At 43.8% G+C, this 14,165-nt stretch overlaps 1 pseudogene; it reads left to right on the top strand.

Moving 5' to 3' along the window:
• Nucleotides 1–14,165, top strand: part of LOC127415376 (nephrocystin-4-like) — a 185,080-nt pseudogene that overhangs the window by 25,721 nt on the left and 145,194 nt on the right.

Genomic DNA, 14,165 nt, shown 5'->3' with positions numbered 1-14,165 from the left:
CCCAAGGAAGACGCAGTTTGCCAACAGGAAAACGAACAGTGGAAGATATATATCGCATGGGGTTAGCCTTACAGGGAACTGCCACATGTGGAGAACCGACCCCAGAACAGGACTCTTAGTTAGCACGTGTACTGGGCCGGCAGCGAGTCTCTCCGAAAACTCGACTGCCACAGGGCTTGGAGGAAGTCAACCAGGGAACAAAGTTGTGAACACTACTGGGAATTAATGGCGCATGTCTTCAGCTCAAAAGGAGGTGGAAGGGGCTATGTGCAAGCGATACACCCGGCCGGCTATCCCAGGCTTATCCACTTGTATTGCGTGCCACTACCTGGGACGAAACCGGTTCCACCCTGAGGTTGTAGAACCTTGCAAAGGTGTTGGGTGTTGCCCAGCCTACTGCTCTGCAAATGTCTGTTAGAGAGGCACCCCTGGCCAGGACCCAGGAGGCCGCTACCCCCCTGGTAGAATGGGCTCATAGCCCTACTGGGGGCGGCACGTCCTGGGCATGATATGCCATAGTTATGGCGTCAATGAGCCAGTGGGCGATCCTCTGCTTGGAGACAGCGCTTCCTTTCCGCTGTGCACCAAAGCAGACAAAGAGCTGCTCGGAGATCCTAAAGCTCTACGTGCGATCCCAATAGATGCGTATAGCGCACACCGGACACAGCAATGACAGGGCTGGGTCTGCCTCCTCCTGAGGCAGTGCTCGCAGGTTCACCACCTGGTCCCTAAAAGGGGTCGCGAGGAGCATGAGGTCCAAGAACCACGCCTGGGCGGGCCAGTAGGGTGCTACCAGGACGACCTGCTCCTCGTCCTCCCTGACCTTGCACAGGGTCTGTGCAAGTAGGCTCACTGGGGGAAAACACATATTTGCGCATGCCTGGGGGCCAGCTTTGTGCCAGCGCATTTATGCCGAGGGGGGCCTCGGTCAGGGCGTACCAGAGCGGGCAGTGGGGAGAATTCTTGGGAGGCGAACAGGTGCACCTGTGCCTGTCTGAATCAACTGCAAATCAGCTGGACCACCTGAGGGTGGAGACTCCACTCTCCCCTGAAGGTAACCTGTCATGACAGCGCATCTGCTGTAGTGTTGAGGTTGCCCGGGATGTGAATGGCTCGCAGTGACTTGAAGTGCTGCTGACTCCAGAGGAGGAGACGGCAGGCGAGTTGTGACATACAACGAGAGAGCAGACCGCCTTGGCGGTTGACATATGCTACCATTGCCGTGTTGTCTGTCTGAACTAACATGTGCTTGCCCTGGATCAACGGCCAAAACCTCCGCAGGGCGAGCAGAATTGCCAACAACTCGAGGCAGTTGATGTGCCAATGCAGTCGTGGGCCCGTCCACAAGCTGGTGGATGCGTGCCCGTTGCAAACAGTGCCCCAGCCCGTTTTGGAGGCATCCGTCATGACCACGACGTGCCTGGAGACCAGTTCTAGGGGAACACCTGCCCGTAGAAACGAGAGGTCGATCCAAGGGCTGAAAAGACGGTGACAGACCGGCGTGATGATCACGCAATATGTCCCGCCGCGCCATGCCCATCTCGGGACTCGAATCTGAAGCCAGTGCTGAAGCGGTCTCTTATGCATCAACCCGAGTGGGGTGGCCACCGCTGACGATACCATATGCCCCAGGAGCCTCTGAAAAAGTTTCAGTGGAACCGCTGTTTTCTGTTTGAACGCCTTCAAACATACCAACACCAACTGGGCGTGCTCGTTCGTGAGGCGCGCTGTTAAAGAGACAGAGTCCAACTCCAAACCGAGAAAAGAGATGCTCTGAACCGGGAGGAGCTCGCTCTTTTCCCAGTTGACCCGAAGCCCTAGTCGGCTGAGGTGTGAGAGCACCAAGTCCCTGTGTGCGCACAACATGTCCCGAGAGTGAGCTAAGATTAGCCAGCTGTCAAGATAGTTGAGAATACGAATGCCCACCTCCCTTAGCAGGGCAAGGGCTGCCTCTGTGACCTTCGTGAAGATGCGAGGAGACAGGGACAGGCCGAAAGGGAGGACCTTGTACTGATATGCCTGACCCTCGAATGCAAACCGCAGGAAGGGTCTGTGTCGAGGAAGGATCGAGACGTGGAGGTACGCATCCTTCAGGTCTACCGCAGCGAACCAATCTTGATGCCGGACGCTTGCCAGAATGCGTTTTTGCGTCCGCATCTTGAACGGGAGTCTGTGTAAAGCCCAGTTCAGTACTCACAGGTCCAAGATTGGCCAAAACCCAGCGCCTTTTTTCAGTACGATGAAGTAGGGTCTGTAAAACCCCTTCTTCATCTCGGCTGGAGGGACAGGTTCTATCGCGCCCTTCCGTAGGAGGGTAGCGATCTCCACGCAAGGTAGCAGTGTTTTCGTCCTTCACCAAGGTGAAGTGGACAGCGCTGAACCTTGGCGGGTGCCCGGCGAACTGAATCGTGTAGCCGAGTCGGACGGTCCGGACCAGCCATCGCGACGGATTGGAAAGCGCAAGCCACGCATCCAAGTTCCGTGCAAGGGGACCAAAGGGACAATGTTGTTGGACGTACCAGCAGGTGGGGCCTCGCGGCGGGGCGGAGCTCGAGGTGCCACACCATGTCGTGGCCGTGCTGAGTCTAAGGACATCGAAGCACTTACCTGGCTCCTTGTGACCACCCCCGGAACAGCCTGGGATGGGGGAGGAAGAGGCCTGTCCTCGTGACCCGTGGAGACTGTCACATCGGTGGCGGATTTGTGCCACAGCTAGGCACTCAGGGGTGGGAGATCGCCGCTGGAGCGCCAAACCTGCCAAAAAGAGTGGTGGACGGTGGTCGTGATGATGGCTGTGCACACCGGATACGTGACACAGGGAACAAGGAAACCGCTCTTGCTGAACTCTTGAGTACTGCAGCCACTTGGGCATGCAGCGCAATTAAATGCAAAAGGTAACAAAAAGATGGAGAGGTCTGCTTACCAGCTCCAGAGCAGCGGGTTTTGTCGTCCCTGGGTTGACCGTCTCAAGGGTGCTTTGAAGCCTTTCACTGGTTCTGGGCGGCCGCGAGATGGGTGGCGTCTGCTTCCTGCAGTGGGCTCCACGCCGGGGCCGGGCCGAAGGGGCGGGCTGCGGCGGAGCCGGTGCAGTCACCGCAGGGGGACGCCCTTGGCGACGAGTAGACGGGGTGCAGGATCTTGAGCCGCACCGGGGCAGGATATGCCGGCTAGCATCCGTCTACTGCTCCACCGTCGAGAACTGCTGGGCAAAGTCCTTGACGGTGTCACTGAATATGCCAGCCTGGGAGATGGGGCAGCAAGGAATCGTGTCCTGTTGGCCTCACACATCTCGACCAGGTTGAGCCAAAGTTGGTGCTCCTGGACCACTAATGTGGACATGGTCCGCCCGAGAGACCATGCCGTGACCTCCGTTGCTCGGAGAGCGAGGTCAGTCGCCGAGCGCAGTTCCTGCATCAATCCCGTGGCGGAACTACCTTCGTGCAGTTCCTTTAGCGCCTTGGCGGACTTGCAGGAGAGCCATGGCATGCAGGGCAGAGGCGGCTTGTCCAGCGGCACCGTAGGCCTTAGCTTTGGGCACCCGCTCTAGGTGGCGGTGCTCTGCGAGCATAGGTGCACCGCGAGCGCCTTTATCCACCGGGGATTGCCGAATAGCCCTTGGCCCCCCCACCATCGAGGGTAGTGAGGGCGGGGAAGCTGAAAAGATCGGGACCAGGCAGTAAAAAGTGCCTCCCACGACCTTGTCAGCGCTTCATGCACTTCCGGGAAGAAAGGAACGGGGGCGAGGCATGGCTTTAAGCGGCGCCGCGAGCCCAGGAACAAATCATCGAGCTGTGAGGGTTCAGGGAAGAGCAGAGGGTTCCACTCTAGCCAACGCTCGCGGCTGCCCGGGAAAGCATGTCATCATCTCCACGTCAGCCTGTGACTGGGCAGTCATCCCCGAAGGGAGGAGCCCAGCTGAGGCTTCCGCGTCTGACTAGACGAGCCCGCTCTCCGATGCTGCGCTCGAGAGCGCATCACATTTGCGGGCTCGGAATAAGAGGTCGAACTCGCCGTGAGACGAGCTGGCGGACTCATTCGGAAGCCCGATTGGGGCAGACGAGTATGCTGGTGAATGGGAGGTCCGTGGGTGGATACCCGGTGGAGGCGGTCCCATTGAGGTCCCCAAATCGCCCCCAGTGCTAGCCACGCTGGCCTCATACACGTGGGTAAAAGGACCGAGACGGGGAGCATCTGGGGTGGCTTGCTTTCTTACGAAGGCGAGCCGTGACCGCATCGTTGCCATGGACATGTCCTCGCAATGAGAACATGACCATCCACGAACGCTGTCTCCGCGTGAGCAGTGCCCAGACATGAAAGACAATGATCGTGACCGTCAGAAGGTGAGAGATAACGAGCGCAACCAGGAATAACACACAATCGGAAAAGCATCTTTAAAAAAACGCGTCTTTAAAAAGATGTTCTGTGTGTGCCGCTCTTTTAGATAAATATACTCTTTTAGAGAAATATATTATTTTATTTCTGCCAAAGTGCCCAGGGGCGTTCTCTGCATTGCACCAGTGCAGAGGGGGGAGAAGCCGCTGAAATGCGCCATCAGATCCAGCAGAGGTGAATGAACAGTCGTGGGAATTCAGCTCAGCGAGCATGACCGTTCGGCTCCGAAGAGAAAATCTGAATGAGTGGTTGCATACCAGCTCCTTTTATATCCGTATGTCCGGGGGAGTGGCATGCAAATACCACTCGCCAATTTTCATTGGCCTTTTATCAAAGACTAGAGGTGTCTCGGGCTCCCAAGAGTGACCCCTAGTGTCACTACATCGACACAACGTCGAGTGAGTGACAGATAGGGAACTGCTTATTTAAATCCAAACAGTGTCTTTTTTTTTTTTTTTTGGCCTGGCAGTGTTGTATGTCCCATTGAATGGACTGACTCTCTATCCTTCACAGCCTTGTTTTCAAACTTGGAAAAAAAAAAAATGGTGTGTAACTTGACTAAGTTCTGGTATGGAACACCAGTTCCTGCTCATATATTTTTCTTGTTCTAATATATTTCATGTTGACTTTAAAAAACAGTATGTGGCCAAAGAGGGTAACAGATAAGAGTGCCTTAAAACATCTCTCTTTTCATTTTTTTTAATGGATATTCCTTGGCCTGGCCACCTGGTAAGACACCATGTCATACCTCTTCTCTATTTTCCAAGAGCTTTTAAACAAAGACGCAAGACGGTTCTATGTTTGTGAGCAGAAAAATTGCTGAGCAAAAGGCTAGGCTTGGCATCAGCTTTTCACCATGATGACGCTGAGAGCCAACAATGCGTCGCCTTGTCCCCGCCACATGGCTGAACAATCTATGAGTAAAAACGGCAGCCAAATGTCTGAGAACATTATTTCACTCATAAAAATGCTGCTGTCAAAGGAGTTTCTTGACTGCAACAATTTGGAAATGACTGACTTTATATTCCTATTTAACTTTGGGCTATTTGAGACAATAACTAGACAGACAATATATTTATGTAAATAATGAATAAAAATCGTTAAGAATCGTTAGAACAGAATGATCTGTCAGACATACTGTAATTGTGTGTAAAGTCATTTTGCTTTTTGTAATTCAATCTTCCTTGACATAATCATGGTGTCTTCTCAACACTCCAGTGCTGCATGGATCTCACTTATATTATTGGTTTTGGATTTCCAAAATACACCATTTCATCTCTGATGTCCTGCCTTATGAATTATGGATCTTAGGCTGTCTGATGGCTGTGAAGTAGCCGGCAGCCATCTGTATAAGACGTTTGATCTTTCACCTTGATTGGATTATGCAATTCAATACTTTTCTGTAAGGATTCTACACACTTAATCTCTTTCGTATGATGAATTCTGTCTCCTGTCTTAATTTACTGTTTGAACCGTTATGGTCGATAACTTTCTAATTCTTCACTCTGTGTATAAACTAATAAAGCTTAATTTCTGCCGCTAGCAATTTGTTGTTTCTCCCTATTTCACTCTCATATGTGGTAAAATTTAGCTTGTTTGCTCTTTATTTTCGAGTTAACATTTATGTTCTTCAGATATTGCCTTGATATTGTTGCAGCTCATACTTTTGATGTGGAATTCCTCTTATTTGCTACAGTGACTTTCACCTGTGTTCTTTGATGCTCTGTCTTTGAGACACTCTCTGTAGTATTGTTTAAAATGATGCATCAAAGTCTTCATATGTATCTCGCCGTAATAATCTGACATGAAATATAAGCCATGTGGAATCTTAGCAATGTGATAATCAACAAGCAAATCATATACTGTATGCATACTGTATAACATCACTGTCTTATGTCTCATGGGGATCTTCATTCTACCCCTCTTTAGAACAACATTTCTGCCTGACACCATAAAAATTATTATGACAAATGCTACTTAAACCATGCTGAATGAAACAAATGCCTTAACATGCTCATTTTGAGACTTGCAAATATTTGGGTAGATGTTTAAACATGCTTTGGTTTCATATTTTGTTTTGGGAAATGTAGGGTTCCCATAAAGCTAACGCTTAAACCAGAAACATACTTTACCGAAACATTCAAATGCAGGCTTGGTTGCTTGGCCCATGCATTGCAAATTCACGCCCTTCTGTTGATATAGAATTGAACTATCTTGCTCTGCAAGATTCTCTTTGCTTCACCATTACTGTAGTGGACCTGAAATAGAAAATCAGCTGTTCACTGCCCCCCCCCCCCAAAAATAAAATCTTAATAAATATTTTTGTCTTATTATACTGTAAAAATATATAACATCCTGAAAACAACAAAAAATTACTTGATGCAGAATATAATAAGATATTAAGTCTTGTTTTCAGAGAAATCTAACAAATTTAATGGGGTTTATGCATAAAACAAGAAAAAACTATTTAAGAAAAATAAACTCCACTTTTGAGTCAAGTTTTTTTTTCTTACCCAGTTGACTTCTTGTTTTAAGCATATATGTAATTAAATTTTGTTAGATTTCTCTGAAATAAAAAACATAATATCTTTTTGTCATTTTGCTTCTAAAGTAAATTTATCTTGTGATTTAAGGAATATTCCGGTTTCAGTACAAGTTAAGCTGAATTGTGTTACCGTGGGGCACATACAATTGAAGTGAATGGGGCCAATCAATAAATGTTAAAATACTCAGTTTCATTGGTATCACAACAAGACCTAAACAATTTGTGTTATCCTGATTTTAGTGTGATAAATTCTCTTACTAACCTTTTCTGTGTAAAGCTATATCCAATTTTACAACTTCGTTGCCATGAAGATGCAACACCGTAGACTGTAAAAATTACGATTTAAACAACTTTACAGCTCAAATAATACACGAGTCTAAACAGAAGACATTTCTAAAATTATAAGCTTCATATTTCTTTAAACATTGCCAAAATTGGCCCCATTCACTTTCATTGTAAGTGCCACACTGTAACCACAAATTTTTCTTTTTTCTTTTTTAAAGAGGTATGAGTCAAAATTACTTTTTTTTGTAATCAACATTGTCGATTTGAGCTTAACTTGTATTGAACCCAGAATATTTCTTTAAGAATGTTTTATTTATTTGTACTGGAAAACAAGACAAAAATGCTCAGTGAGACAAGGATTTCTTTCCAATGTTGGAGGAGACAGTTATGCTAATGTCTGCTTTAGGACGCCTTGTGGCAATGCTGAAAATGCAACGCGTAATTATAAATGAAACATTTATAATTACGTATGTATGATACGAATGAATGAAACTTCGGATATGTTTTACAACCTGACAACAGACGAAATCGAGCCGGAGCTAGAAACATTTGTGTCTATGTACTGTATTTGTTTAGTGTATGTTTCAGGCCTTATACCAGATTCTTGAATTATCTACACAAGATTAAAAACACAGACACAGTCTAATTAAATCTTTTGTTTGGTATATTTACAATTTGGTATTTAAGCTTAGTAAATTAAAATGTTTGTACAGAACTTGAAGTCTAGAACTTCAAGAACAATTCTAGATTCTTCTTAGATGGTTTATTCAGTAGCTTTAAAGTGGGTTCTTCTGTACTTCCAGCACAGTACTGACTGGGTTTTTGCTTCAGGAGGACTTAAGGATGGATACTTCATTATTATTCGGCCTGTTCATCCCCTTCCCATCAGTCCTGCTGGCAGCCCCAATGTAGCATAGCGCACACCCACTGACAGTTCTTCACACTGGGCTGCAGCTCACGGCAGTATTGCACCCCTGCCCAGAGTCTCACTCCATCCTCCACACCACCAGCCACTTTAATAGCTCTGCTTGTTTCCAAAACCAGCAGCATCAATGTGTTCTTAGAGTTGGCAGTGGTAAGATTCAGCACTGCTTTGATTTATTGTGTGGGAGCTGACTCTAAAGGGTGTTGCTGTATGTTAGTGATAATTACTGACTTGGGTGCCATGTCAATGCTTTGTTACTTTCTGGGCAGATTTGAGTTTACTGCTGTTAGAAAGAGTTACTTGATTGTCAGTTTTCACTAGTTACTTATGAAGGCTTACGTCTGTTGAATCTTGCTGCAGGTTGTTCAGAGCAGTGTTGAAATCTGAGGCAATACCTCAGATTATGTTTACACCCATGAGTTATGGGTGTTTCATCACTAAATGGACTATTGTGCTTTTGAAGCACATGGCTTTTGTGTACAGTTCTGCTTGCAGCTCTATTGCTGTGTATCTGATATGGGTGTGATTGATTGTAATAAATTCTCAGTTTTGCCTCCTGTCATTTTTTCATTTTCAAAAAGGTTATGCAAAGTGATTCTTAGAGTGAATTTTTAACAGCTACATTTCAGTCTGCCTTTCGTGAAAATTCAGGTCATATTCATATTGCTATGCTGTCCTTTTTGCTCCAAACTACCGTGCACTACACCGCTTCCCACCTACAGTAGTTTTAAATATTTAAGTAATTTGTATTTCCATTAGCCTTCCAAGATGTTACAGCTGTGTGTCCATACCTTTTCTCATTTTCTGATCAACAGGCAGGAAAAAAATAGCAATTAATGTGGTATATAAAAGACATTCTAATCAGAGTCATCTCCAGAGAGAGAGAGAGATTCATCATCAATCTCCTCAAAAGCTCTTTCTGAATGGGAAACGCTCCAAAATGAAATTATGTTGACTTGTTGAGAGGGGAGCTTGGGATCTGACAAGAAGGACTGGGGGTAAATTATGTAGGAATGATTATTTCCAACTTTAGACCCTGTCAGTTTAAACAAAAGCTGAGGAACTTCAGTTAAAACATCTGAATTTCAAAGGATTATGTAAGGAATTTAAGAAATTGTCTTCTTAGTTGTTAAAGTGATACAGTGCTGAGTCTACACCTTTATGAATATCTTGCTATTGGAAAGAAAGTATTTCATGTAACCAGTGCTTTATTTAGAAATATATTGTACATATTTGCTGCAAAAATGTCTGATGGGGGATGGCACTTGTCTGTAATTTAGCTGAATGGGGTTGATTTTAGGGTAGATGAAAATTCTGAAGCAACTGATTTCCTGTGTGATCATGTTGAAAATCCACAGGTTGCTTTGGGTTCATCTGAAAGTATCTAATTCAAATAATGGTGGAGCAGTTTCAGCGAACATTTGTACAGAAACTTGCTGAAAATGTTATGAGAATTTGATTATTAATCAGAATTATCAGAAATTCTGTCCATCCAAAAGTAATAAGTACTGATTATTTAAATAATCCAATATCGGAAGACAGGCGAGAGATCAAAGCACAGAGAGATCAGTCCAATCAATACATCAAATCCAAACTGCAAGGCCAAATAAACAGAATCCAAGTCAAACACAGAAGATATAAGTCATATAATAAACGCTCAGAATGCTTGCCAGGGCAGAACAATACTTCGCACTGATCCTATAGCGTTCAGTGCTTAAATAGTCCACAGGTGATTAAACTAAGGAGAAACAGGTGTGACAGTTTTAGAATTCGGGTGAAGGAGCCCTCTGGTGATGTTCAGGAGAAGTGACTCGTTCCAAGGGTGTAACAATATCTTTTGGAGAATCAAAATTGAATGTATTTTTCACTTTTGTATTTGGGTCTGAAATACCATAGCAGAACTGAGAAACGTAAGGACTGTTGTTCCTATTAGTAAAGGCTATAGTAAATCTCTCACTCTCTCTCATTGTCTTTCTCTTTCCCAGCCTCTCATCCTGTGAAGTGTGAAATACATCTCTGTGAGAGAGATAAAGCTCTTGTATTAATGCTCTTTGCTGAAGTGGATAGTATTTACTATACAGCCTATATATCACTGGTCAGATATATCAAACCCCAGAGAGAGAGAGAGAGAGAGAGAGAGAGAGAGAGAGAGAGAGAGAGAGAGAGAGAGAGAGAGAGAGAGAGAGAGAGAGAGAGAGAGAGAGAGGTGAGCATGAAGGAGAGAGAGGAAGGGTGAATAATTCCTTCTCTCCCTCGCTCTTTTTCTATCATGATTAATTATGGTGAGCTGAGCCTGACCAGCTCATTTATTGATTGGCTTTAATGCCTGATCCCAAGGGATTGTAGCTTAGCCGTGAGGTAGCTCAGTTCTCCCTCCTTTCTCTCATTTTATCAGTCATCTTTATTTTATTTCACTCTCTATGCTTAGGTTGTGTGTGTGCGTGCACGTGTGTAGATATTGTGAGATCAAAAGTGAGATGTTTATTTTCTCAATGTGATTATAATGACGGCTGATGTTTCATTCTGTAAAGTGTTTTTGGCAGCCGATTTTCTTACAAATAAGAAATCACTGTCCAATCTCCCATCCAGTGTGAGCCGTTTGTTCTCATTCTCTTTTATCGTGTTATAATAGTACTCAAGGAGAGGCCAAAGTATGGTCTCTGGGTCCTGTTCTCTGATTGTGGCCTACTTAGTTAGACAGTAAAGTTGTAGGAAAACATTGCATAAACCTGATATCTAACAAAATAGCTAGCTTGTTAGTGAGCATGTTTGTGAAGTCAGATTTGTTTCTATAGCATAACTTTATGAGATTTAAAGGTATAGTTCGTCCAAAATGAAATTCTGTCATTAGCCTTCCATTATGTCATTTCAAACCTGTATGATTTTCTTCTTTGGAGCACAAATGAAGATATTTAGGTAAATGTCTACGCTGCCCTTTGCCATACTATGAAGGTGGCTGGTGACTAAAGGCTTTCGATCTCCAAAAAGTACAAAAAATGAATCATAAAAGCACCATAAACCATTACTCTCCATCTGGTGGCTAAGGGCGTAATAAGAGGGTTTTGTTGGATTCCTGCCATCGGACCAAAGGAAGATAACAGGGTTATAGAGAATTTGTAGATAGGAATAAGTGAAGCAATGGCTTCAAGGTAGCCAAAGGCCAAACTAATAAACAAAAACAACTCAACCAAAACTCAGAATATAAATAATCTAAAGCAAATGAAAATGACAATACAAAGGCTATTCCACACTACCTAACGAAAACAAATCACAAAATAGGCTCAGCAAAATAAATTGCAGGTCACCCCTTCGCTCTGACTTCTAATGAAGTTTCAATAGCAGCTGCAGAGAACACACAAGACATCAAAGTATCAAACACTGGCTTAATGCTAAAACACATTTGGTCTGCTGCCTGGAGGGAGAATCCATGGAGCTCTCAGACATGAAGCCCAAATCTGGAGCGAGCCCTCTATGTAGCGGTGACACAACCTTTTAAAAAGCACTTGCTGATTGAGAGGCCAATTCCATGCTTACAGGCAGGCAAACCAGAACCCACCTGCACAGAAAGAGAAACGGAACAGCTAGAACACAAGACAGTGCATACACCATAAATACACATGCAGGATGTAACAAAAGTACTCCATACAGTACATGCTCTATAGTACTCCATAAAATGTTGCCCTCCACCGTAGCTTTCAGATCTAATTTCCATTCATATACATTCAAATATGGCACCTCAAGACATGTAACGGCAGCTTTGACATAAATATCTGAACACATGAGAATCAATGATGTCAAGAAATGTAGACGAATGCAAATGATATTTGAGAGTTTCCACTAGGGCCTAAACAATTAGTTGACGTTATCGACAACGTCGACAATAAGAAGTTGTCGACAAAAATGTTCGTTGTTGAATAGTTGTTTGATCTTATTTAACGTAAATTTAGATCACATTAAACTCTAATGATGACGTGCAAGAGCAGCACTGCAGTTTGTGCCTGACTGAGTAGAGGAAGAATTACACAGTTCACAGTCCAGATGCACTCTAAACTTTCCAAACAGTTTCAAGTGATGTAGACTGCAAAGTATGAGGGAATTATAATGCAAATATACAAAATAAGTAAATACAGAAGCACTCTCATTGTGGAATAAGTGGAGATGGAGCTGCTGCTCCCCTGAAGCAAAACTTGCGTGTCAAGCGTCTTTAAAGGAAACACCCCGGCGTTACATCTTTAATGCAGTATTATTTAATGCGTTATAGCTTTATTAAAGTTCAAATAATAGGGAAGCAGATCATGTAAATAGCTACAAATTCCGAAACTGGCATTTCTGTGTGTGTCAGCGCCTCTTCTATAAATTGCATGAATTTCCCAATCTAAGGGGGAATAGATTGAAACTGTACCCAGCTGATGCACACTCTGTCACGGGAACACTCATCCCTCGAGTGCACGTTTGCTGCAGCTAGATTATAATGTGATGGCTCACGATTTATTGAATCATAATACCGATCGGCCACAACATTAAAACCACCTGCCTAATATTGTGTAGGTCCCCCTCATGCCGCCAAAACAGCGTCAACCTGCATCTCAGAATAGCATTCTGAGATGACATTCTTCTCAACACAACTGTACAGAGCGGTTATCTGAGTTACCGTAGACTTTGTGAGTTCGAACCAGTCTGGCCATTCTTTGTTGACCTCTATCATCAACAAGGCATTTCCGTCCACAGAACTGCTGCTCAAACTAATGTTTTTGTTTTTGGCACCATTCGGAGTAAATTCTAGAGACTGTTGTGCGTGAAAATCCCAGGAGATCAGCAGTTACAGAAATACTCAAACCAGCCCGTCTTGCACCAACAATCATCCATACGATTATCTAATCAGCCAATCATGTGGCAGCAGTGCAATGCATAAAATCATGCAGATACGGGTCAGAAGCTTCAGTTAATGTTCACATCAACCATCAGAATGGGGGAAAAATTTGATCTCAGTGATTTGGACCGTGGCATGATTGTTGGTGCCAGATGGGCTGGTTTGAGTATTTCTGTAACTGCTGATCTCCTGGGATTTTCACAAACAACAGTCTCTAGAATTTACTCCAAACTGTGCCAAAAACAAAAAACATCCAGTGAGTGGCAGATCTGTGGATGAAAATGCCTTGTTGATGAGAGAGGTCAACAGAGAATGACCAGACTGGTTTGAACTGACAAAGTTTACGGTAACTCAGGTAACCACTCTGTACAATAGTGGTGAGAAGAATAGCATCTCAAAATGCTATTCTGAGATGCGGGTTGGTGCTGTTTTGGGGGCACGAGGGGGACCTACACAATATTAGGCAGGTGGTTTTAATGTTGTGGCTGATCGGTGTACGTCACTGTGCATTTCTTATTGTGAAGAAAATTGGCAATACTTAACTTTATTAAGAAGAGAGAGTTTGTTTTTTTGTGAGTTAAAGATGGATTGAAGTGAACAGAAAGGTGAGAGAGGTAGTCTTTGCCCCATTATACACTGCAAAAAAATACGTTTTTGATTTGTTTTTGTTTTGGCTTGTTTTCCAATATAAATATCTAAAACTCCTTTATAACAACATACATTTACTTTAGCAGCTATACTGCAGAAGAAATGTTTTTTTATCTGAGAATGTTGAATATAATATTAAAAATACAAATATTTTCCAAAATATATAAGAATCCTTTAAAAAAAGATGCATTCACCTGAGAAGCAGCATATAAGATATTTAGACTTGCTTTTAGAGAACAGATCTTGAATATAATTATATTTTTTATATCTTTACTGCACTCACAGAAGTATAACCAAGTGAAAAAATACACTTATATACAAAATACACTTATATTTAAGATACATTCTCTTAAAGCAATTCTTAATATCTTATATGTTGCTTCTAAAGTAAATTTATCTTGTTTTAAGGATTTTTTTTGCAGTGAATTTCTTTACTGAATTAAACTTAATAAAAAGTATTTCTTCCCTTTAATTCTTTGAATGTCATTTAGAGGTATTTT

This window comes from Myxocyprinus asiaticus, chromosome 24, assembly GCF_019703515.2.
Source record: "Myxocyprinus asiaticus isolate MX2 ecotype Aquarium Trade chromosome 24, UBuf_Myxa_2, whole genome shotgun sequence".
Lineage (NCBI taxonomy): Eukaryota > Metazoa > Chordata > Actinopteri > Cypriniformes > Catostomidae > Myxocyprinus > Myxocyprinus asiaticus.
Note: the sequence above shows the minus strand (reverse complement) of the source record. Positions and strands in the feature narration are given on the sequence as shown.